Consider the following 24092-nt stretch of genomic DNA (forward strand, 5'->3'; position numbering starts at 1 on the left):
CTTTTTTCCTTGGTTAGTGTCTTCTTTGAAGAGCTTCACCTTGTCATGGTGGACAGACTTGTGAGTTCCTGAGATCCTGAGGGCAATGCTATCTGGAACTTAGCTCCTGGTAGGGATGCCCATGATGGTAAGGTCACAGTGGAGGTTCCAGACAAGTAGACCTGGTTGAGCTGGCAGAAGATGGCGACACATCAGACACATCCCTCTGCATGATTTAAGCTGACAGGAAGGCGACAGTAACTCAAATAACAATGGTGTGGAGAAGGGCATCTCTGAATGCACAACACATGAACGCTTGAAGTGGATGGGCTGCAACAGCAGAAGACTATGAACATACACTCAGTGGCCAATTTATTAGGTACAGGAATATTTAATAAAGTAGCCACTGAGTGTATGTACTGCATTCTGCACCTTGGCCCTAGAGGAACAATGTTTCATTCAGTTGTATACTTGTGTTTGGTTGAATGACAATAAAGTTAAACTTGAACTTGTACTTGAATATTTTGTAATATCAGTGTAGACTGATATCGCAATACATTCATAAACACAACCAACTAGCTCAAGAGCAAGAATGTAGTCTAACAGCATCTGAAAAGACAGAAAAATAAATGGTGTGTCCACTCTCAATTTTGCTTAAAGAATGTGATCAAAATTAGGTTTGTGGTGGAATCAGTGTTTAGTGCCAATAATTTGATTGAGGTTACCAAAGAGTTAAATGGAATCATAGTTGTGACTCTGAGGAATGTTGTGACTGAAAGTATTGGAATTCTGACATAGTACATAGCACTGGTTTGCTGCAAGTTGGATGCCAGGCGGTTCTTTGATGTGGTATACAGCCTCCTGCCCTCTGCTTTCAAAAATAAATACTGTTTTAGTTTTGTTTCCAAGGCAATAAAATATAGTGACTAAACAAGAGAAAGTTACTCTTCCATTACCTGTAGGTGTATGCCCGTCAGTCTAGAGAGGGGAATCTTAGGTATATACGTTTGCATGTTTCAAAGCCTCTGGATAACTGGAATCTTTGTAATTCTCTTTTCAGGGCCTTAGAGACATTGAGATTGTTCAAGGTGTTTGACCTTTGGATATTAAGGTAAGTGGAGGAGATAAAGTTGGCGGAAGAACGTAGCCACAATCTCAATAAGTTTAGCAGGTTTACAGTGCTAGTTGGATGAGACTAGAACTAAATGTGATGGGTTAAGTGTGAAAAGCGAAATATTTAAGGGACCCGGTGGGGGAATTTCCTCACTCACAGGTTGGTGAGAGTGTGGTACGAGCTGACTGTGGAAGTGGTGGATGCAGGCTCAATTGCAACATTTAAGCAATGTTTAGATAAGGACATGGATGGGAGGGGTACGGAGGGCTATGGTCCAGGTTCATATTGATGGAACTAGTCAGAATCCAAGAATCCAGCACAGCATGGACTAGATAGGTTGAAGGGCCTGATTATGTGGTTGTAGTGTTCTATCCATGGACTGGATAGGCTGAAAATCCTGTTTCTGTATTGTAGTGTTATGTGCATGCTCTAGATGGGCCAAAGGGCCTGTTTCTGTATTAGGGTTTTCTGCAACTCTATGAACCTAAGTCTTACTCCAGCACCTATTCCTTATGTTCTTATCTCAAAGCAATTTATTGCCAGTAAAGTATTTCCAAAGTTGAGTCATCATTTCAGTCAGCAACAAAAAACAAACTGCTGGAGGGACTGAGGGGATCTGGCAACATCTGTGGTGATCGAAGGATGATTGACATTTTGTGTTGATACACTGCATTAGGACTGAGAGTGCAAAGAAGAGGTGATCAGTATGAAGAGGTGAGAAGATGAGATGAGTTAGGATTTGCAGGTGATTGGTAGATCTAGGTGAGGATAGAATATAGAATTTGAAGACAGAATATAATATTAATGGTAAGACTCTTGGCAGTGTGGAGGATCAGGAAATCTTGGAGTCTGTGTTCATTGGACACTCAAAGCTGCTGTGCAAGGTTGACAGTGTTGTTAAGAAGGCGTATGGAGTGTTGGCCTTCATCAACCATGGGATTGAGTTCAAGAGTCATGAAGTTTTGTTACAGATATATAAGACCTTAGTTAGACCCCACTTGGAGTACTGAGTTCAGTTCGGGTCACCTCACGACAGGAGGGATGTGGATACTATAGAGAGAGCGCAGAGGAGATTTACAAGGATGTTGCCTGGATTGGAGAGCATGCCTTATGAGAAGATGTTGAGAGAACTTGGCCTTTTCTCCTTGGAGCAAGGGAAGATGAGAGGTGACCTGATAACGGTGTATAAAATGGTGAGAGGCAACCTGATAGAGGTGTATAAAATGATGATAGGCATTGATCATGTGGATAACCAGAGGCTTTTTCCCAGGGCTGAAATGACTAATGTGAGGGGGCATAGTTTTCAGGTGCTTGGAAGTAGGTATCTAAATGGGCAGAAGGTTCAAAGATCAGAAGCGCAGAAGGAATTAGAGTTCTCTTGCAAGACTGCCAGAGGGTTTATTAAATTGTTGAGTTTATGGTGAAGAAAGCAACTGCAATGTTGGCATTTATTTCAAGGGGAATAGAATATAGAAACGTAGAAAACCTACAGCACAATACAGGCCCTTTGGCCCACAAAGTTGTGCCAAACATGTCCCTACCTTAGGAATTACTAGGCTTACCCATAGCCCACTATTTTTCTGAGCTCCATGTACCTATCCAAAAGTCTCTTAAAAGACCCTATCGTATCCGCCTCCTCCACCATTGCCGGCAGCCCATTCCATGCACTCACCACTCTCTACGTAAAAAACTTATCCCTGACATCTCCTCTGTACCTACTCCCCAACACCTTAAACCTGTATCCTCTTGAGGCAACCATTTCAGCCCTGGGAAAAAGCTTCTGACTATCCACACAATCAATGCCTCTCATCATCTTATATAACTGATGCACCATCAATAACTCTTGGAGACGTGAGGCGAGATAGGCTTTTATTAGCTGGAAGAAAGCACTGTCAGCAGCAAGAGACCGTCACACAACATCCTGGAGACTGAGGGAGGAACAGTGCCTCCAATCGCCTTTATACAGGGGTCTGTGGGAGGAGCCACAGGAGCAGTCAGCAGAGGGGCGTGTCCAGACAGGCACATAGTTCACCACAATACCTCTATCAGGTCACATCTCGTACTCCGTCACTCCAAGAAGAAAAGGCCAACTTCACTCAACCTATTCTCATAAGGCATGCTCCCCAATCCGGGCAACATCCTTGTAAATCTCCACTGTACCCTTTCTATGGTTTCCACATCCTTCCTGTAGTGTGGCGACCAGAACTGAGCACAGTACTCCAAGCGGGGTCTGACCAGGGTCCTATATAGCGGCAACATTACCATTCAGCTCCTAATTTCAATTCCACAATTCATGAAGGCCAATACACCATATGCCTTCTTAACCACAGAGTCAACCTGTGCAGCTGCTTTGAGAGTCCTATGGACTCAGACGCCAAGATCCTTCTGAGACTCCACACTACCAAGAGTCTTACCATTAATACTATATTGTGCCATCATATTTGACCTACAAAAATGAACCACTTTGCAATTATCTGGGTTGAACTCCATCCGCCACTTCTCAGCCCATTTTTGTATCCTATCACTGTCCCGCTGTAACCTTTGACAGCCCTCCACATTATCCACAACACCTCCAACCTTTGTGTCATCAGCAAAATTACTACCCCACCCTTCTATTTCTTCATCCAGGTCATTTATAAAAATCATGAAGAGGAGGGGTCCCAGAACAGATCCCTGAGGCGACCATTGGCCACCAACCTCCATGCAGAATATGATCTGTCTACAACCACTCTTTGCTTTCTGTGGGCAAGCCTGTTCTGGATCCACAAAGTAATGTCCCCTTGGATCCCATGCCTCCTTACTTTCTCAATAAGCCTTGTATGGGGTACCTTATCAAATGCTTTGCTGAAATCCATATACACTACATCTACTGTTCTTCCTTCATCAATGTATTTAATCACATCCTCAAAAAATTCAGTCAGGCTCATAAGGCACGACCTGCCCTTGACAAAGCCATGCTGACTGTTCCTAATCATATTATACCTCTCCAAATGTTCATAAATCCTGCCTCTCAGGATCTTCGCCATCAACTTACCAACAACCGAAGTAAGAATCACGGGTCTATAATTTCCTCAGCTATTTTGAATATATTCTGGGCTCCCTTTCTTGAATAAAGGAACAACATCCACAACCCTCCAGTCCTCTGGAACCTCTCTCATCCCGATTGATAATGCAAAGATCTTTGCCAGAGGCTCAGCAATCTCCTCCCTCACCTCCCATAGTAGCCTGGGGTACATTTCATCTGGTCCTGGCAACTTATCCAACTTGATGCTTTCCAAAAGCTCCAGCACATCCTCTTTCTTAATATCTACATTCTCAAGCTTTTCAGTCTGCTGCAAGTCATCTCTACAATCACCAAGATTCTTTTCCATAGTGAATACTGAAGCAAAGTATTCATTAAGTACTTTCTCCTCCAGTTCCATACACACTTGATAGGTCCTATTCTTTCCCATCTTATCCTCTTGCTCTTTACATACTTGTAGAATGCCTTGGGGTTTTCCTTAATTCTGCCCACCAAGGCCTTCTCATGGCCCCTTCTGGCTCTCTTAATTTCCTTCTTAAGCTCCTTCCTGTTAGCCTTGTAATCTTCTAGATCTCTAATATCACCTAGCTCTCTGAACCTTTTGTAAGCTTTTCTTTTCTTCTTGACTAGATTTATTACAGCCTTTGTACACCACAGTTCCTGTACCCTATCATAACTTCCCTGTCCCATTGGAATGTACCTATGCAGAACTCCAAACAAATATCCCCTGAACATTTGCCACATTTCTTCCGTACTTTTCCCTGAGAACATCTGTTCCCAATGTAAGCTTCCAATTTCCTGCCTGATAGCCTCATAATTCCCCTTACTCCAATTAAACACTTTTCTAACTTGTCTGTTCCTATGTCTCTCCAATGCTATTGTAAAGGAGATAGAATTATGATCACTATCTGCAAAATGCTCTCCCACTAAGATATCTAACACTTGACCAGGTTCTTTTCCCAATACCAAATCAAGTACAGTCTCTCCTCTTGTAGGCTTATCTACATATTGTGTCAAGAAACCTTCCTGAACACACCTAACAAACTCCACCCCATCTAAACCCCTTGCTCTAGGGAGATGCCAGTCGATATTTGGGAAATTAAAATCTCCCATCACGACAACTCTGTTATTATTACACCTTTCCAGGATCTGTTTCCCTATCTGCTCCTCGATATCCCTGTTATAGAAAAGCAAGGAGGTAATGCTGAGGCTTTATAAGACACCAGTCAGGGCGCACTTGGAGTATTGTCAATAGTTTTGATCCCATATCTCAGAAAGGATGTGTTGTCATTGGAGAGAGTCCAGAGGAGGTTCATGAGGATGATCCCAGGAATCATTTGGCAGCTTTGGGCTTGTAGGCACTGGAATTTAGAAGAATGCGGGGGCTGTCATTGAAACCTACCAAATGTTGAAAGGACTAAATAAGGTGGATGTGGGGAGAATGCTTCCAGTGGTGGGAGTATCTGGAATGAGAGGGCACAACCTCAAAACCTTTTAGAACAGAGGTAAGGGGAATTTTTTAGCTTGAGAGTGGCGAATCTGTGGAATGCTCTACCGCAGACTGTGGTGAGGCCAAGTCCGTGGGTATACTTGAGGCAGAAGTTGATTGTTTCCTGATTGGTCAAGGTATCAAAAGCTATGGCAAGAAGATAGGTGAATGCAGTTGAATGGGATTCGGGATCAGCCACGATGGAGTAGCAGAGCAGAGTTGATGGGTTGAATCCTGCTGCTATGTCTTATGTTCACACACACAGGCACACACACATACACTCATACATACATACATACACACATCACACACACAGATACACATAAATATGCATAAACACGCACATACAGGCATACATACACACACATATTCACATACACACAAACACACATACATAAACACCCACAGTCATACACACACACACACACACACACTCACAGATACATACACAAAATACTCACACACAAAGACCCAAACATACAAACACACACGCACACAAGCGCACACACACACACCACATACACACGCACACACACCAAACACACAAACATCACACATACAGAAAGACCCACATACGTAGATACATACACAGACATTCGCACACATACAATCACACTTACGTAAACACACACATAAACACTCACACACACCCACACATTAAGACCCACTCACACACAAACACACACATATACAATCACACACACATACAATCATACTTACATAAACACTCACACACACACCCACACACCAAGACACACACACAAACTATATTTATGAGCAGGCATAGTGATGCATACACTCATACTGACTTTTTAATTCAATATTTTGCAGCTGTTTTGTTCATTATCATAATGAAAATCTGCATCCATTTTGAAACTTACACTGATAAGCAGCTTTTACTGAAGTAAATTCAGCTGATGTGCTAATTTCCATCCAGTGAATGAAATTATTGGGAGTTCACATTCCCTCGAATTGCCCAGGGCACTCTAAAGGCTGCATTGCATTGCTGTTAATAGCATCTTATCTGACATCATTCTTCCTTCAGAAATGGCCACACAGCAAGGTGGAAATGGATCCTGATCAGGACTGGGCTGTGTTAGGAAGGGATCTAGATACCATGGCCAGAATCTTAGCTTTCATTAGACATTTTATAGACTCTCTTTGTTCCCTTAATGTATAACCCGATATGAAAATATATCATTGAATCACCTAAAATATATTGGGCATTCTGATGAAAGGGAATTAGAATTAAATTTGTACATATTAAATGCTGGAGCAACTCAGCAGGTTAGGCAGCATCTATGGAGAGGAATAAACAGTTGACATTTTGGGCTGACTCTCCTCGCTTGTGTTCTAGATTTTGGTTTGCTATGTTGGGATGAATGTTGCTAGAAGTCAGCTGGGCACAACTGATGCTTTATTGACAGTACAGGCCCTTTGTCCCACAATATTGTGTTGAACTTTTTAAAGCTCAAAGTTCAAGTAAGTTTATTATCAAAGCACATATATGCCACTATGTACTCAATAAATCCGATAACTATCATAGAATCAATGAAAGACCGTACCTAACAGGGCGGACAAACAACCAATGTGCAAAAGACCACAAACTGTGCAAACAAAAGGAAAAATCCGATATTAATAATAATAAATAAGAATGTAGTAAATATGAGAACATGAAAAGAAGAGTCCTTGAAAGTGAGTTTGTAGGTTGTGGCTACAGTTCAGTGATGGGGCAAGTGAAGTTGGGTGAAGTTATCCCCTTTGGTTCAAGAGCCTAATGGTTGAGGGGTAATAACTGCTCCTGAACCTGGTGGTAGGACCTTTTAATCTACGCCATGACCTATCTAATACTTCCCTCCTATACAGCCCCAAATTATCTGTTTTTCATTCATCCATTTGCCTATTAAATATCCTATTGTATCAGCCTCTGCACTACAGCTGGCCGTGTGTTCCAGGCACCAATCACTCTCTTTGTAAAAGACCTTCCTCTGGCATCTCCCCTAATATTCTATCCCCTAGAACTGGCTTGCCTGCAGAAGGCAGAGGGTCGTGGTGGAGGGAGTACATTCAAATCGGAGGGTTGTGACTAGTGGTGTCGCACAAGGATCTGTTCTGGGACCTCTACTTTTTGTGATTTTTATTAACGACCTGGATGTTGGGGTAGAAAGGTGGGTTGGCAAGTTTGCAGACAACACAAAGGTTGGTGGTGTTGTGGATAGCGTAGGGGATTGTCGAAGATTGCAGAGAGACATTGATAGGATGCAGAACTGGGCTGAGAAGTGGCAGACGGAGTTGAATCCGGAGAAGTGTGAGGTGGTACACTTTGGAAGGACAAACTCCGAGGCAAAGTACAAAGTAAATGGCAGGATACTTGGTAGTGTGGAGGAGCAGAGGGATCTGGGGGTACATGTCCACAGATCCTTGAAAGTTGCCTCACAGGTAGATAGGGTAGTTAAGAAAGCTTATGGGGTGTTAGCTTTCATAAGTTGAGGGATAGAGTTTAAGAGATGCGATGTAATGATGCAGCTCTATAAAACTCTAGTTAGGCCACACTTGGAGTACTGTGTCCAGTTATGGTCGCCTCAGTATAGGAAGGATGTGGAAGCATTGAAAAGGGTACAGAGGAGATTTACCAGGATGCTGCCTAGTTTAGAGAGTATGCATTATGATCAGAGATAAAGGAGCTAGGGCTTTACTCTTTGGAGAGAAGGAAGATGAGAGGAGACATGATAGAGATGTACAAGATATTAAGAGGAATAGACAGAATGGACAGCCAGCGCCTCTTCCCCGGGGCACCACTGCTCAGTACAAGAGGACATGGCTTTAAGGTAAGGGGAGGGAAGTTCAAGGGGGATATTAGAGGAAGGTTTTTCACTCAGAGAGTAGCTGGTGCGTGGAATGCACTGCCTGAGTCAATGGTGGAGGCAGATACATTAGCGAAGTTTAAGAGACAACTAGACAGGTATATGGAGCAATTTAAGGTGGGGGGTTAGAAACATAGAAAATAGGTACAGGAGTAGGCCACTCGGCCCTTCGAGCCTGCACTGCCATTCAGTATGATCATGGCTGATCATCCAACTCAGAACCCTGTACCTGCTTTCTCTCCATACCCACTAATCCCTTTAGCCACAAGGGCCATAACTAACTTCCTCTTAAATATAGCCAATGAACCGGCCTCAACTGTTTCCTGTGGCAGAGAATTCCACAGATTCACCACTCTCTGTGTGAAGAAGTTTTTCCTCATCTCGGTCCTAAAAGGCTTCCCCCTTATCCTTAAACTGTGAGCCCTCGTTCTGGACTTCCCCAACATCGGAAACAATCATCCTGCATCTAGCCTGTCCAATCCCTTTAGAATTTTATACGTTTCAATAAGATCCCCCCCCCCCCAATCTTCTAAATTCCAGTGAGTATAAGCCTAGTCGATCCAGTCTTTCTTCATATGAAAGTCCTGCCATCCCAGGAATCAATTTGGTGAACCTTCTCTGTACTCCCTCTATGGCAAGAATGTCTTTCCTCAGATTAGGGGACCAAAACTGCACACAATACTCTAGGTGTGGTCTCACCAAAGCCTTGTACAACTGCAATAGAACATCCCTGCTCCTGTACTCAAATCCTTTTGCTGTGAATGCCAACATACCATTTGCCTTTTTCACCGCCTGCTGTACCTGCATGCCCACCTTCAATGACTGGTGTACAATGACACCCAGGTCTCTTTGCATCTCCCCTTTTCCTAATCGGCCATCATTCAGATAATAATCTGTTTTCCTGTTCTTGCAACCAAAGTGGATAACCTCACATTTATCCACATTAAATTGCATCTGCCATGAATTTGCCCACTCACCTAACCTATCCAAGTCACCCTGCATCCTCTTAGCATCCTCCTCACAGCTAACACCGCCGCCCAGCTGCGTGTCATCCACAAACTTGGAGATGCTGCATTTAGTTCCCTTGTCTAAATCATTAATATATATTGTAAACAACTGGGGTCCCAGCACTGAGCCTTGTGGTACCCCACTAGTCACTGCCTGCCATTCTGAAAAGGTCCCGTTTACTCCCACTCTTTGCTTCCTGTCTGCCAACCAATTCTCTATCCACATCAATACCATACCCCCAGTGCTGTGTGCTTTCAGTTTGCACACTAATCTCCTGTGTGGGACCTTGTCAAAAGCCTTTTGAAAATCTAAATATACCACATCCACTGGCTCTCCCCCATCCACTCTACTAGTTACATCTTCAAAAGATTCTATAAGATTCGTCAGACATGATTTTCCTTTCACAAATCCATGCTGACTTTGTCCGATGATTTCACCTCTTTCCAAATGTGCTGTTATCACATCTTTGATAACCGACTCTAGCATTTTCCCCACAACCGATGTCAGACTCACCGGTCTATAATTCCCCTGTTTCTCTCTCTCTCCTTTTTTAAAAAGTGGGATTACAGCAGGGTTTAAGGGTCGGCACAACATTGTGGGCCGAAGGGCCTATAATGTGCTGTACTATTCTATGTTCTATATTTCCTCCATTCACCTGAAATGGATGTTGTCTGGTATTGCCCATTGCTGCTCTGGAAGAAAGATGCTGACTGTCCACTCCATCTCTGCTTCTCTTCATCTTACATCCTTTATACAGGTTGCCTCTAATCCTCTTTCACTCCAAAGAGAAAAGACCTCTCTCACTCAGACTTTCCTCATCATACATTCTATCTAAACAAGATAAATCTCCTCTGTGTCCCTTCTAAAGATTCCATATCCATCCTATAGTGAGAAAGTGCAGTGGGGTTGGACAAATGAAATGCAAGGGCCATGTTGAGATAGACTGGGACGTGTAGAGTTTATCTTTTAACGTATTGGTACTGGAATCTGATAACAGTGGAATAGAAGCTCTCTTGAGCCTGGCGGTACGTGGCCTCAGGTTTTTGTATCTTTTATGGAGAGCCTAGTTTGAGGTGGCCAGAACTGAACACAATACTATCCCACATGATATCATGATAACAATCTTTCCCTCAAGGTCAGGAAAGCAAAAGAGCTAGTCATTCACTTTAGGAAGGGGCAGTGCAAAAACTCCTGCTTACCTCAATGGTGCTGAGAACTTCATAACACAAAAATACAACTGCAGGTGCTGTGGATCAGAGAATACGTACACAATGTTGGAAGAACTTAGCAGGTCAGGCAGCATCCGTGAGAAAAGAGTAGCCAACGTTTCAGGCCGAGACCCTTCATCTGGAATGGGTGGGGAGAAGAGAGGGCTGAAGCCCAGTAATAGAGATAGGGGAGGGGGTAGGGCCTAGAGGCGCCAAGTGGAAAACCAATCAGAGGAAAGATAAAGGGGGGAGGGGGAGGGGATAAGCATGAAAGAACTGTAGAGATAAAGAAGCAGAAAGTTGAAAGGGGAGAGAGGCAGAGAGGGACCAGGGATAGGGGAAGGGGGAGGGGGAGGGAATTACCGGAAATTGGAGAATTCAATGTTCATACCACCAGGCTGGAGGCTACCCAGACGGTAGATGAGGTGTTGCTCCTCCAACCTGAGTTTGGCCTCATCATGGCAGTAGAGGAGGCCATGTATGGACATATCTAGGTGGGAAAGAGAGGCAGAGTTGAAGTGGGTGGCAACTGGGAGGTCCTGTCTATTGCGATGGACGGAGCGGAGGTGCTTGATGAAGCGGTCCCCCAATCTGCGTCGGGTCTCGCCGATGTAGAGGAGGCCGCACCAGGAGCACCGGATGCAATAGACGACTCCAGCAGACTCACAGGTTCTCCAATTTCCAGTAATTCCCTCCCCCTTCCCCTTCCCCTATCCTAGGTCCCTCTCTGCCTCTCTCCCCTTTCAACTTTCTGCTTCTTTATCTCTACAGTTCTTTCATGCTTATCCCCTCCCCCCTTTATCTTTCCTCTGATTGGTTTTCCACTTGGCGCTTCTAGGCCCTACCCCCTCCCCTATCTCTATTACTGGGCTTCGGCCCTCTCTTCCCCCACATTCCTGATGAAGGGTCTCGGCCCGAAACGTTGGCTACTCTTTTCTCATGGATGCTACCTGACCTGCTGAGTTCTTCCAGTGTTGTGTACGTATTCTTGAGAACTTCATGTTCCTGGGAGTAAACATCACCGATAATCTCTCCTGGTACAACCATGCAGATACCATGGTTAAAAAGTGCATCTGAGTTTCTATTTTGTCAGGCAACTGAGGAAATTCAGGATGTACCTTTTGACCCCCCCCCCCACCCAATTCTATTGATGCACCATCAAAAGCATCCTATCCAGATGCGTCTCGACTTAGTATGGCAACTGCTCTGCCCATGACCACAAGGAACTACAGAGTCGTGGACACACAGCTTAGCACATCATGGAAACTAGCCTCATCTCCACAGACTCTGTCTCACTGTCATTCTGTCAGCTATGCAATCAACATAGTCTGACACCCACCCATCTAGACATTCTCTGTTCTCCCCCATCCCATCAGACAGAAGACATAAAAGCCTAGAGACATGTACCCTCAAGCTCAAAAGGCAGCTTCTACCTGCGATAAGAGTAATGAATGGATCCCTAATATGAGGAAATGGATTCTTGACCTCCTAACCTCCTTTTTTATGGCCTTACACTTCATTATCTGCACTTTCTCTGTAACTATAGCTGTTTATTCTGTGCTGTTGTTGTTTTACCTTGTACTACCACACCGCTGTAATGAATTGATCAAAATGAACACTACGCAAGACTACTTTTTCATTGTAATTTGGTCAATGCCTCAAAACCATCATGTGACAGCAATTCAATGCATAAAAGTATGCAGACATAGAACCATAGAACATTACAGCACAGAAACAAGCCTTTTGGCCCTTCTTGGCTGTGCCAAACCATTTTTCTGCCTAGTCCCACTGACCTGCACCTGGGCCATATCCCTCCAAACCCCTCTCATCCATGTACCTGTCCAAGTTTTTCTTAAATGTCAAAAGTGAGCCTGCATTCACCACTTCATCTGGCAGCTCATTCCACACTCCCACCACTCTCTGCATGAAGAAGCCCCCCGCTAATGTTCCCTTTAAACTTTTACCCCTTCACTCTTAACCCATGACCTCTGTTTTTTTTCCTCCCCTAGCCTCAGTGAAAAAGCCTGCTTGCATTCACTCTATCTATGCCCATCATAATTTTATACACCTCTATCAAATCACCCCTCATTCTTCTACGCTCCAGGGAATAAAGTCCTAACCTATTCAACCTTTCTCTGTAACTCAGTTTCTGAAGTCCTGGCAACATCTTTGTAAACCTTCTCTGCACTCTTTCAACCTTATTAATATCCTTCCTGTAATTAGGTGACCAAAACTGCACACAATATTCCAAATTCGGCCTCACCGATGTCTTATACAAACCTTACCATTACATTCCAACTCTTATACTCAATACTTTGATTTATAAAGGCCAATGTACCAAAAGCTCTCTTTATGACCCTATCTGCCTGTGACGCCACTTATAGGGAATTATGTATCTGTACTCCCAGATCCCTCTGCTCTACTGCACTCATTATCCTACTATTTACCTTGTATGTTCTACCTTGGTTTGACCTTCCGAAGTGCAATACCTCACACTTGTCCGCATTAAACTCCATCTGCCATTTTTCTGCCCATTCCTCTAACTGGTGCAAATCCCTCTGCAAGCTTTGAAAACCTTCCTCACTGTCCACTACATCTCCAATCTTTGTATCATCATCAAATTTGCTGATCACACATTATCATCCAGATCATTGATATAGATGACAAATAACAATGGACCCAGCACTGATCCCTGTGGCACACCACTAGTCACAGGCCTCCTCTCAGATAAGCAATCCTCCACTACCACTCTCTGGCTTCTTCCATTGAGCCAATATCTAATCCAATTTACTACTTCACCATGTATACCTAGCGACTGAATCTTCCTAACTAACCTCCCATGTGGGACCTTGTCAAAGGCCTTACTGAAGTCCATGCAGACAACATCCACTGCCTTCCCTTCATCCACTTTCCTGGTAACTTCTTCAAAAAACTCTAATAGATTAGTTAAGCACAAAGCCATGCTGACTTTTTCTAATAGGTCCCTGCTTATCTAAATACTTGTAGATTCTATCTCTTAGTATTCCTTCCAATAATTTACCCACTACCGATGTCAAACTTACCGGCCTATAATTTCCCAGCTTACTCTTTGAGCCTTTTTTAAACAACGGAACTACATGAGCTATCCTCCAAACCTTCGGCACTTGACCCGTGGATATCGACATTTTAAATATTTCTGCCAGGGCCCCTGCAATTTTAACACTAGTCTCCATCAAGGTCCAAGGGAATACCCTGTCAGGTCCTGGGGATTTATCTACTCTGATTTGCCTCAAGACAGCAAGCACCTCCTCCTCTTTAATCTGTATAAGTTCCATGACTTCCCTACTTGTTTGCCTTGTCTCCATAGACTTCATTCCAGTTTCCTTAGTAAATACAGATGCAAACAACCCATTTAATATCTCTCCCATTTCTTTTGGTTCCATACGTAGCTGACCATCCTGATCTTCAAGAGGACCAATTTTATCCCTTACTATCCTTTTGCTCTTAACATACCCGTAGAAGCTCTTAGGATTATCCTTCACCCTGACTGCCAAAGCAACCTCATGTCTTCTTTTAGCCCTCCTGATTTCTTTCTTAAGTATTTTCTTACTCTTTTTATACTCCTCAAACATCTTATTTCCTCCCTGTTGCCTATACGTGTTATACATCTCTTTCTTCTTCTTTAGCAGAGTTCCAGTATCCCTCAAGAACCAAGGTTCCTTATTCTTCACACACAAAATGCTGGTGGAACACAGCAGGCCAGGCAGCATCTATAGGAAGAAGCACTGTTGACGTTTCAGGCCGAGACCCTTCGTCAGGACTAACTGAAAGGAGAGATACTAAGAGATTTGAAAGTAGTGGGAGGAAGGGGAAATGCGAAATAATAGAAGACCGGAGGGGGTGGAATGAAGCTAAGAGCTGGAAAGGTGATTGGCAAAAGTGATACAGAGCTGGAGAAGGGAAAGGATCATGGGATGGGAGGCCTCGGGAGAAAGAAAGAGGAGGGGGAGCACCAGAGGGAAATGGAGAACAGGCAGGGTGATGGGCAGAGAGAGAGAAAAAAAACAAACAGCTAAGTATGTCAGGGATGGGGTAAGAAGGGGAGGAGAGTCATTAACGGAAGTTATAGAAGTCAATGTTCATGCCATCAGGTTGGAGGTTACCCAGCTAGTATATAAGGTGTTGTTCCTCCAACCTGAGTGTGGATTCATCTTGACAATAGAAGAGGCCATGGATAGACATATTAGAATGGGAATGGGACGTGGAATTAAAATGTGTGGCCACTGGGAGGGCCTGCTCCCTGGGAGCATCTGCAGATTTGCTGTTTGTTCCTTATTCTTATTCATTTTGCCTTTAACCCTGACAGGAGCATACAAACTCTGCACTCTCAAAATTTCTCCTTTGAAGGCCTCCCACTTATCAAGCACATCCTTGCCAGAGAACAATCTGTCCCAATCTACGCTTTTTAGATCCTTTCTGATTTCTTCAAATTTGGCCTTTTTCCAGTTTAGAAGGACCAGATCTATTTTTATCCATGATCAAGTTGAAATTAATGGCGTTATGATCACTGGAACCAAAATGTTCCCCTACACACACTTCCATCACCTGCCCTAACTCATTTCCTAATAGGAGATCTAATATTGTATCCTCCCTAGTTGGTACATCTATATATTGATTTAGAAAATTTTCCTGAACACATTTTACAAACTATAACCCATCTAGACCTTTAACAGTATGGGAGTCCCAATCAATGTGTGGAAAATTAAAATCCCCTACAATCACAACTTTCTGTCTCCTGCAGTTGTCTGTTATCTCTCTGCAGATTTGCTCCTCCAATTCTCGCTGACTCTTGGGTGGTCTATAATACAACCCTATTAATGTGGTCATACCTTTCCTGTTTCTCAGCTCCACCCGTATGGCCTCAGTAGACAAGCCCTCTAACCTGTCCTGCCGAAGCACTGCTGTAATATTTTCCCTGTCTAGCAAAGCCATCCCCCCACCCTTCATTCCTCTGCCTCTATCACGTCTGAAACATCGGAACCCTGGAACATCGAGCTGCCAGTCCTGCCCCTCCTGTAGCCAAGTTTCACTAATGGCTATGATGTCATAATTCCATGTGTTAATCCAGGCCCTCAGCTCGACTGCCTTCCCCACAATACTCCTCGCATTGAAATAGACACACCTCAGAAGATTATTACCACCACACACAACCTTACTATTTGTGACTTCGCATGAACTACTAACATCATTTATTTTTACCCCCATTCCAGTATCTACTCTGGCACTCTGGTTCCTATCCCCCTGCAAATCTATTTTAAACCCTCCCCAATTACACTAGCAAACCTCCCTGCAAGTATGTTGGTCCCCTTGTGGTTCAGGTGTAACCCATCTCTCTTGGACAGGTCCTACCACGGTCAAGTGGTTCAGAAGTTCAGATCAAGTATCAGATTGGGGACTTTGACTGTGGAATGATTGCTGACGGGGTGGTTTGAAGCTGGTAATCTCCCGGGATTTTCACACACACACAACAGCTTCTAGGGTTTATAGAGAATGGTGCAAGAAAGAAAAACAAAACATATCCAGTGGGTGGCAGTTCTGAGGGCGAAAATGCCTTCTTCATGAGAGAGGTCAGAGGAGAATGGCCGCCCTGGTTCAAGCTGACAGGAAGACAACAGTAACTCAAATAACTATGTGTTATAACATAGAAACATAGAAAACCAACAGCACAATACAGGCCCTTCGGCCCACAAAGTTGTGCCGAACATGTCCCTACCTCAGAAATTACTAGGCTTACCCATAGCCCTCTATTTTTCTAAGCTCCATGTACCTCTCCAGGAGTCTCTTAAAAGACCCTATCGTATCCGCCTCCAACACTGTTGCCGGCAGCCCACTCCACGCACTCACCATCTCTGCGTAAAATACTTACCCCTGACATCTCCTCTGTACATACTACCCGGCACCTTAAACCTGTGTCCTCTTGTGGCATCCATTTCAGCCCTAGGAAAAAGCTTCTGACTATCCACACGATCAATGCCTCTCATCATCATATACATCTCTATCAGGTCACCTCTCATCCTCCTTCACTCCAAGGAGAAAAGGCGACGTTCACTCAACCTATTCTCATAAGGCATGCTCCCCAATCCAGGCAACATCCTTGTAAATCTCCTCTGCATCCTTTCTATGGCTTCCACATCCGTCCTGTAGTGAGGTGACCAGAATTGAGCACAGTACTCCAAGTGGGGTCTGACCAGGGTCCTATATAGCTGCAACATTACCTCTCGGCTCCTAAATTCAATTCCACGATTAATGAAGGCCAATACACCGCATGCCTTCTTAACCACAGAGTCAACCTGCGCAGCTGCTTTGAGTGTCCTATGGACTCGGATCCCAAGATCCCTCTGAACCTCCACACTGCCAAGAGTCCTACCATTAATACTATATTCTACCATCATATTTGACCTACCAAACTGAACCACTTCACACTTATCTGGGTTGAACTCCATCTGCCACTTCTCAGCCCAGTTTTGCATCCTATCAATGGCCCGTAGTAACCACTGACAGCCCTTCACACTATCCACAACACCTCCAACCTTTGTGACATCAGCAAACTTACTGACCCATCCCTTCACTTCCTAATCCAGGTCATTTATAAAAATCATGACGAGTAAGGGTCCCAGAACAGATCCCTCAGGCACACCACTGGTCACTGACCTCCATGCAGAATATGACCCATCTACAACCACTCTTTGCTTTCTGTGCAAGCCAGTTCTGGATCCACAAAGCAATGTCCCCTTTGATCCCATGTCTCCCAACTTTCTCAATAAGCCTTGCATGGGGTACCTTATCAAATGCTTTGCTGATATCCATATACACTACACCTACTACTCTACCATCATCAATGTGTTTAGTCACATCCTCAAAAAATTCAGTCAGGCTCATAAGGCACAACCTGCCCTTGACAAAGCCATACTGACTGTTCCTAATCATATTATACCTCTCCAAATGTTCATAAATCCTGCCTCTCAGGATCTTCTCCATCAACTTACTTACCACTGAAGTAAGACTCACTGGTCTATAATTTCCTGGGCTATCTCTACTCCCTTTCTTGTGTAAAGGAACAACATCTGCAACCCTCCAATCCTCCGGAACCTCTCCCGTCCCCATTGATGATTCAAAGATCATCGCCAGAGGCTCAGCAACCTCCTCCCTCGTGTCCCACAGTAGCCGGAGTACATCTCATCCAGTCTGGGCGACTTATCCAACTAGATGCTTTCCAAAAGCTCCAGCACATCCTCTTTCTTAATATCTACATACTCAAGCTTTTCAGTCTGCTGCAAGTCATCCCTACAATCACCAAGATCCTTTTCCATAGTGAATACTGAAGTATTCATTATGTACCTCTGCTATTTCCTCTGATTCCATACACACTTTCCCACTGTCACGTTGGATAGGTCCTATTCCTTCATGTCTTATCCTCTTGCTCTTTACATACTTGTAGAATGCCTTGGGGTTTTCCTTAATTCTGCCCACCAAGGCCTTCTCATTGCCCCTTCTGGCTCTCCTAATTTCCTTCTTAAGCACCTTCCAGTTAGCCTTATAATCTTCTAGTTCTCCAATAATACCTAGCTCTCTGAACCTTTTGTAAGCTTTTCTTTTCTTCTTGAATAGATTTATTACAGCCTTTGTACACCACAGTCCCTGTCCCCTACCATAATCTCCCTGTCTCATTGGAAAGTACCTATGCAGAACTCCACAATAATATCCCCTGAACAACAGTGGTCTGCAGAGAAGCATTTGTGAATGCACAACACGTCAAACCCTAAAGTGGCTACAGCAGCAGAAGACCAAGAACATACACTCAGTGACCACTTTATTGTACAGGAGATGCCAAATAAAGCAGCCACCGAGTGTATTTCTTACTGTAATTTATAGTTTCTTTTTATTTAATGCACTATACTGCTGCCACAAAACTAAATATTTTGCAACATATGTCAGTGATGTTAAACCTGATTCTGAGCTTGGTATGTATGACGATAATAAGCCAAGTTGTCAATTTAAAATATGATGTGGATCCCTGATTTTGTTTCTGAGTGCAGCTGCAATGGTCGTTGGTTGGTGTTGTGTGATCAGGGCATGTAGGTTTGATTGTCCATGGTGTTATGTTCAAAGAGTACAACTTCTTTACACAATACTAAGTTCAATTTACGCTCTTCAGTCTCCATAAAACACATCTGTCTATAGCTTTAGGGGTCTGAATTCTATCTTCTGTACTTTACTGTCTATTTGCTGTGCGTCACGCACATTAACAAAGGTCAAGTGGTTCATTAAGGTTGTTAAGGTGATAAATTAGCATAATTCAATTTTATCTGTCTTTGAATGATTTAACGTACACTCTTCCTTTATGAAGTGTTTAGCAAATCTCTTTTTTTATTTCAAGGAGATAAAAGTGAAGAGTTTTTGGCACTGGATTATCAGCAAGATTCTGCAGTAACTTATGCTGGGCTTGGTGGAAGTAAGCACCGTCTCATTGGAAGGTCAGGTCAGCAGATACCGGCCTTGATCTTTTTCATTAAAGATTATCTTTATTTGTCTTACGTACACCAATACATCGAAACATATAGAGAAATGTGTCGTTGCATTGAATTAAATCTGCAGATTTAAATGCCTTTCCACAGAACCTTAAATACTAATCCTGTGGAACGTAAGACCAAAAGACCATAAAATATAGGAGCAGAATCAGACCATTTGGCCCGTTCAAGTCTGCCCGCCATTTCATCATGGCTGATCCATTTTTTCTCAAATTCCCCATATCCTTTCATCCCTAGCCAATCAAGAATCTATCAACCTCAGCCTTAAATATATGAATATAGAATGTAATTGTTTTCAAGGCACATTTACAGCTTTGTTTCTTATTTAAATATTAAGCACTCTGACATGTTTAGAAGTACAGTACCGTGCAAAAGCTTTATGCACAAATATATAGCTAGGGAGCCTTAGACCTTTGCACAGTACGTTAGTAATTTTCTGTCTTGCACTGTACTGCTGCCATAAAAAAACTAATTTCACGACATATATGAGTGATGATAAGCCTGATTCTGTCTCTAATGTGGACTGAGAGTGGGAAGTGGGCAGGGAGAGGGGAATCATGGTTGGGAAAAGGGGAATGGAGAAGGGAGGGAGTGAGAAGCACCAGAGAGGCATTCTGTAATGATAAATAACCCAGCTACTTGGATTCAAATGATCTTGCCTGGTGTCTCAGGGCTGGGTGTGTCTGCTCCCGCGCCACACTCCTTCTTTGCCACCTGTCCCACACCCCTCCCGTGACCTTCCATACTCGCCAATCCCAACTTCCTCTGTTTCCGCCAGATTTACAAACTTGCTCTTTTCTACACATTGACAAATACAGTACAGTGCAAAAGTATTAGGCACCCTAGCTATATAGCCTTAGACTTTTATTCAGTACTGTTGTTCATAATTATTCCTCATAATTTTATGTGTAAGTGATCTACTTCCTTCTTCAGCAGACTTGGCTCAGTGGGTTCTAATGCAGAGACTGGTGGATGCTGATTCTTTTGTGATACAGAGGTTCTTTGGATGAGGCATAAAACTGATTGCTTACCATCGTCTTATTAAGTATTAAGCATTTTTACAAGTTAAGAGCAGATGGTACTACAGGAAAGTTACTAACATGGTTAGAGTATTGGTGGATTGGTAGGAGGCGGCGCGTGGGAATAAATTGTCCAGTTGCCTGCCAGTGACTAGTGGTGTTCCGCAGGGGTCAGTTCCTTCTTAAGCTCCGTATCAATGATTTAGATGACAGAATAGGTGGCTTTGTTGCTAAGTTTGCAGATGATTCAAAGATTGGTGGAGGGTCAGGTAGGGTTGAGGAAACAAGTAGGCTGCAGAAGGACTTAAACAGATTAGGAGAATGGGCAAGAAAGTGGCAAATGAAATACAATGTTGGAAAACGCATGCTCATGCACTTTGGTAGATGTGTGGACAATTTACTAAATGGGGAGAAAATCCAACAATCTGAGATACAAAGGGATTTGAAAGTCCTTGTGCAGACACCCTAAAGGTTAATTTGCAGGTTGAGTCGGTGGTGAGGAAGACAAATGCAATGTTAGCATTCATTTCAAGAGGTCTTGAATACAAGAGCAGAGGTGTGATGCCTCACCATTATAAGGCACTGGTGAGGCCTCACCTTGAGAATTGTGAACAGTTTTGGGCTCCTCATCTTAGAAAAGATATGCTGGCATTGGAGAGGGTCCAGAGGAGGTTCACAAGGATGCTTCTGCGAATGAAAGGGTTATCATATGAGGAACGTTTGATGGTTCTGGTCTGTACTCGCTGGAATTTAGAAGGATGAGGGCAGATCTCATTGAAACCTTTCAAATGTTAAAAGACCTAGACAGAGAGATGTGGAAAGGATGTTTCCCATGGTGAGGGAGTCCAGGACAAGAGGGCTCAACCTCAGGATAGAGGGAAATCCATTTAAAACAGAGATGTGGAGAAATTTGTTTAACCACAGGGTGGTGAAGTTGTGGGTTAGTTACCACAGGCAGCTGTGGAGGCCAGGACATTGGGTCTATTTAAGGCAGAGCTTGATAGGTTCTTGACTGGACAAGGTTATGGGGAGAAGACTGGGGAGTGGGGCCAAGGAGGGGAAAGAAAGTTCAGCCATGACTGAATGGCTGAGCAGACTCAATGGGCCAAGTGGCCTATTTCTGCTTCTACACCTTATGGTTTTATTACAAGAGCAGAAACTGAACAAGGAAAAGCAGCCAAGAGACAAAGGAAAAAGCAGCTGTGATTGCCTCATATTCAGACTAGATATAGCAAAAAAATCCAGTGATAACAAGTAATCTATAAAATAGCAAGATCCAAATGGTGTGACATCTGCTCTTGGAAGTTTCGAGAAAAGGACAGAAACAACTGTGTTGTAATTACTGGAGTTTTCAATGTATAATGATGATTATATGCACTCAGAGGCCACTTTATTAGGTACACCTTTACACCTGCTTGTTAATCAGCCAATCATGTGGCAGCAACTCAATGCATAAAAGCACACAGACATGGTCAAGAGGTTCAGTTGTTGTTCAGACCAAAAATCAGAACGGAGAAGAAATGATTTTGTCTGGAATAATTGTTGGTGTTTCATGGGTGGTTTTAATATCTCGCTGATCTACTGAGATTTTCACTCACAACAGTCTCTAGTACAGGCGCTCACTATCTTTTTATGCCATAGACCAATACCATTAAGCAAGTGGTCCATGGACCACAGACTGGGCATCCCTTACAGAGAGTGATGCAAACAACATTCATTGTGCAGCAGTTCTGTGGGTGAAAACGCCTTGTTAATGAGAGATGTCAGAGGAGAATGGCCAGAAATACCCAATAAAGTGACCACTGAGTTTAAAACTCAGAACAGAGAACACAGAACACAGAACAGTCCAGCACTGTACAGGCCCTGTGGCCCTCAATGTTGTGCCGAATGTTTAACTCATTCCAAGCTCAATCTAATGCTTCCCATCTACATAGCTCTCCTCTGTTCTTTCACACTTATGCCTATCTAAGAGGGTTGGTATTGATGTACACATTGACCTGTAATGGCCTCAGAGTACATAGTGGAATATGCTGTAGTTGTATCTAGGAACTGTCTTAATGAGTTGGCTCTGAGACTCTTCAGAGGAGGAGTTCTGACAGCATCTACGGAAATGAATAGATATTCAATGTTTTGGGCTGAGACCCTTCTTCAGAACTGAGAGGGAAGCAGGAATACGCCAGAATAAAAAGGTGGTGGGAGGAGTAAGAGGTTAGCTGAAAGGTGATAGGTGAAGCCAGGTGGGTGGGAAAGGTCAAGGGCTGGAGAAGAAAAAACTCTGATAGGAGAGGAGAGTGGACCATGGGAGAAAGGGAAGGAAGTGGGGACTTGGGGGAAGTAATGGCAGGTGAGAAGTAAAAGGTCAGAGTGAGAAATAGAGGCGGGAGTGGACAATTGTTCACAGGAAGGAGAAATTTATATTCTTGCCATCAGATTGGAGGGTACCCAATCTGACAATCTCAATTCATCCTCCCTCCGCCACCCATGCACCCACCTTCCACATCACCTGGCAGCCTATACTCCTTCCCCTCCCCCATCTTCTTATACTAGCTTTTTCAGTCCTGATTCAAGATCTCGGCCTGAAATGTCAACCATTTTTTCCTCTCCATTGATGCTGCCTGACATGCTGAACTCCTCCAGCATTTTGTGAGTATCGCTCTTGATTTTCAGCATCTGCCAATCTCTTGTGTTTATGCTGGAGGTTTACAAGGAGGTAGCTGTGGCTGATAAAGTGGCTTGCCAAACTTAGAACTGGACTTGCCAAAGGAAAGATTTAGTTGAGGTGAGTGAAAACAGGACAAGGCTCAAAGAAGAATCTGGTTCCTTTGGCAGAGACATCATTAACAGGAGGGCGAAGGTTGAATGTGGTTGGCAGAAAGAGTGGAGATTACTTTTACCAAATGGATTCCGGGGTCTGGAACTCATAACAGAAATCAGATGGTGTAGGAAGGCAGGTTGTTTCTGAATTGCTTCGTGTAGGTTTTTATGATCCTGAACCTCCTCCAGCATGGTAGTAATTAGTGACAGAAGCCACCTTCCTGTGGACCATCTCTTGAAAATGTTCTTGATGCTGGGGAGGGTTGTGCCCGTGATGGTGCTGGCTAGATTGCGATTCCCTGCAGCTTCTTGCAATCCTGTGCTTTGGATCTTCCATGCAGTGGTGTAGCCAGTCAGAATGCTCTCCTCTGTACATCTATAGAAATCTGTAAGAGTCTTTGGTGACGTGCCAAATCTCCTGAAGCACCGAATGCAGCAGAAGTGAGAGTGTACCTTCTTTGGGATTAGTGTTGGGCCCAGGACAGATTCTCATCTCCTTTAGAAGAGCTGTGGTTTGAGACTCTAAGCAGACAGTTGGGAGGCTGGTTCATACCTATCACACTTCCCTGGCCAATGTGATAATGTATGAGCATTGTCCATGATTCTATGATTTATTAACTTTCTCTGATGCTAAACATTCCCAGCTTTAGGTTGTGGCTGCTCATGAACTGCAACTTGGAATAGCCACAAACATTCATAAAATGTGTTGACATATTTGGCTTTTTTAAAAAATTCTGGGAATTCCTAACTAAGATGTGAGGAATTGACTGCAGGTCCAAAGAAGACAATGAAATAATTCTCAGCCAGATATCATTCCACTTTACCAGAGGGCAATGGATTTTAATATCATTGAGCTCCTAACATTAATTATCTCCTGGATTTAGCTTCTGCGTTTAGCAGCTTAAAAATGATTAGAAGTTCACTTGTGAGGAAAGCAACCAACTTAATTAAAGAAAGTAAAGTTATTTAACTGCCTACTGTTGGTAAACTTCCCAAAGTTATACTGTG

The 24092-nt window shown here is 43.5% G+C and overlaps 1 protein-coding gene across 9 annotated transcripts in view; it reads left to right on the forward strand.

Annotated features, from left to right (window-relative positions):
- Window positions 1-718: 718 nt before the first annotated feature.
- The window catches only part of LOC132379121 (proline-rich protein 36-like), a 51169-nt gene continuing 27795 nt past the window's right edge, over window positions 719-24092 (forward strand). For 5 of the 9 annotated variants that reach the window (XR_009507297.1, XR_009507298.1, XR_009507300.1 and 2 more), the window contains exons 1-2: window positions 957-1090; window positions 19101-19202. The gene's annotated coding sequence lies outside the window, so the exon portion shown is untranslated. The other 4 variants (XM_059946713.1, XM_059946714.1, XR_009507301.1 and 1 more) reach the window with 4 other exon arrangements.

This window comes from Hypanus sabinus, chromosome 21, assembly GCF_030144855.1.
Source record: "Hypanus sabinus isolate sHypSab1 chromosome 21, sHypSab1.hap1, whole genome shotgun sequence".
Taxonomy (NCBI): Eukaryota; Metazoa; Chordata; class Chondrichthyes; order Myliobatiformes; family Dasyatidae; genus Hypanus; species Hypanus sabinus.